Source organism: Balaenoptera musculus, chromosome 14, assembly GCF_009873245.2.
Source record: "Balaenoptera musculus isolate JJ_BM4_2016_0621 chromosome 14, mBalMus1.pri.v3, whole genome shotgun sequence".
Classification (NCBI taxonomy): Eukaryota; Metazoa; Chordata; class Mammalia; order Artiodactyla; family Balaenopteridae; genus Balaenoptera; species Balaenoptera musculus.
Genome location: NC_045798.1, coordinates 65,813,586 through 65,816,574, shown reverse-complemented (window position 1 = coordinate 65,816,574; position 2,989 = coordinate 65,813,586).

Here is a 2,989-nt window from a genome sequence, read left to right as displayed (position 1 = left end):
CTGCTCCTCCCACGGGCGCCGGCTCCATCTCCGCCGGGGGGACCCCGGGACCGAGGGCGGCGAGCGCCCCGACCTTGGCGGAGAGCCCGGGGCTCTAGGCCGGCTGCGGCCGGGACAGCTAGGGAGCGGCTGCGCCTCAACAGCCCTCGGGAACGCCGAGGAGGCGGGAGAGATAAAAAACGCCGCGGCGGGGCCGAGCACCGCCATCCCGCCTCCTTCCAGCCAGAATTGGCTCTCCCAGATTACACCTTTGACTGCGAGTAACCCCGCCGTCGCCAGAACCGGTCCCGCTCCTGCCTGGGGAGGAAAACTGCCCGAGCAGCCCCGCTCCCCTTCCTGCCTGGTGTCGGGGGCCCCTCCTGGAAGATCTGTGTGGGAAAACCAGTCTGGAGGAGCAGGTCCTGTTCCAACCTATCCTCGTTACTTTTGTTACTCCAGCTGCCAGCAAAGCACGCTTTGTCCCTCCTGTGTGTTATAATTCATTAACAAGAGGCAGGCCGGCTTTATTTTTTCAGTGTAAAACTCAATGTATTTTATGGGATGGTAAATGGCACCCCCAGATATGTTTTTTCCCTCCTCTTACCACTCTACTTCTTCACTGGCAAACTATACAGACATAAGTCAGGTATCGTCTCCATTTTACAGATGGGAAAACTGAGTCTCGGGAACAGGCTGCCGGTCTGAAGCAAGTCTGACAACCAGATCTCTCTCTTCTGCTCTCAGTTTGATTTAGCCAGTTGACCTCTAAATATGAGCCTTTGGGAGCCATGTCTCCATCTCTTCAGTGGTTCAGTCAGTAGGTAACCTGTGAGTCAAAAATCCCCTTATCTGGGGACTTCCCTGGTAGCACAGTGGTTAAGAATCCTCCTGCCAATGCAGCGGCCCCGGGTTGGAGCCCAGTCCCGGAAGATCCCACAGTGCCCCGGAGCAACTAAGCCCTGCGTGCTACAGCTATTGAGCCTGCGCTCTAGAACCTGCAAGCCACAAGTACTGAGCCCGCGGGCCTAGAGCCCATGCTGCACAACAAGAGAAGCCACCACAATGAGAAGCCCGCACACCTCAAGGAAGAGTAGTCCCTGCTCCCTGCAGAAAGCCGGTGCACAGCAATGAAGACCCAATGCAACCAAAAAAAAAAAAAAAAAACCCTCTCTGTTCTGAGTTACTCAAATACTCAAATCACAATCCCTAGAACCTTAACTGGACAGTGTGGAGGGTGTGTCTTGGGGACCTCTGTCACAAGTGAGATCCCCTAGGAGAGCTTAGGTACTCCTACAAAGTTGGTTATCCTACCTGAAAAAAACGTAGATTCAACAAGATCAACACCCATCTTTTTTACGTTTTATTGCTGGTTGGTTAGAGTGCCCTCCTGTGTCTTTATATTAAAACATCATGTGAGAACTTCCAAAGGACATCACAAAATTATAATCACAGTATTAAAGTAATGTATAACATCAACTGTCTGTTACGCAAAGCATAACATATGTATAAAATATACAAAACATATTTTCCAGAAGAACCATGAGGAGATCTGGGGAGCCTCCAGTGTGGAGGAAGTCCCTGCCTGGGGAGTTTCAGCAGAAACTTCTGTTTGTGTCACAGTCAAAATGTCAGGGTCTCAAGTAACTCTAGCAAAGGTTCTGGTCATTCTTTTAGGCAGTTTGTCATCTGAAGACACCTGCCTATGTTAGAGGAATGAATCTCCCTCTCATGAGAGGAGCCCACTTTCCACTTCAGAAGCCTCCCTTGCAGCTAGAGTTCTTGGTTTAAACTCAGCCAATCAAACCCTGAGGTGAAAGCAAGTGAGCCTGAAAGCACACAGCCACTCCACTCTGCCAGCGGGGCAGCAGCAGCCAGCTCTAGTTTTGGGGGGCAGCAGTGGCATCACCCCCAGACCAGTCTGCAGTGGGACTTGGGCAATGCAGTCTGCCTGAGTATACTTTCCAAGCCTGGTTCTTTTGCCCTGCAGATATTCTGATTGCTACCTAATATGTTTTTAATGAGTTCCTCTTCTGCATAAATGAGCCAAAGACTGTGTTGCTTATAACTAAGAAGATGATTTAATCACCCGATGCTTATTGAATGGCTACTGGAGTAAAACACTGAGCACCCCAAGGAATGTTCAGGAGGCCATCCATACTCTCACAGACATGATGTTGAAAGTGTGGTATGTAGGAGTTATCAGACATCTGGACCAATGCTGTCCAATAGAAATATAATACAAACCACATGTCTTAGCTATAGCTGCCATAACAAAATATCATAGACTGGGTGGCTCAAACAACAAGAATTTATTTTCTCACAGTTTTCAGGGCTAAATGTCTGAGATTAGGATGCCAGCATGGTCAGGTTCTGATGAGAACCCTCTTCCTGTTTTGTAGATAGCTTCACTGTGTCCTCACATGGCGGGGAAAGGGAGAGCAAGCTCTCTGGTGTCTCTTCTTATAAAGGCACTAATCCCATCATTAGGGCCCCACCCTCAGGACCTCATCCAAACCTAATGGTCTTCCAAAGACTCCATCTCCAAATACCATCACATTTCAGGGTTGAGGCTTCAACATATGGATGGCAGTGAGGGAAGGGATTGTTGAAACACAAGTCAGTCTAAGCACCAAATATGTGATTTTACCTTTTCTAGTAGCCACATAAAAAGGTAAAAAGAAACATGTGAAACTAATTTTCTAATAGTTTTTTGTTTAATGCAATGTATCCAAAATATTATTACTTCTACATGTAATCAAAAAATTACTGAGACTATTTACATTCTTGTTTTGAAATCTGGTGTGTTTTTACACTTACAGCACATGTCAAATTGGATTAGCCACATATAAAGTGGTCAATAGCCACATGGAGCTAGTGGCTACCCTATTAGACAGCATACACAGATTTAGAGTGTTAAACCTAAAACAAATCTGAGAGATCACTTAGTACAACCATCTCACTTTACAAATCGTGAGCCTAAGACCCAACCAGATTGACTCACTTGCTCAAG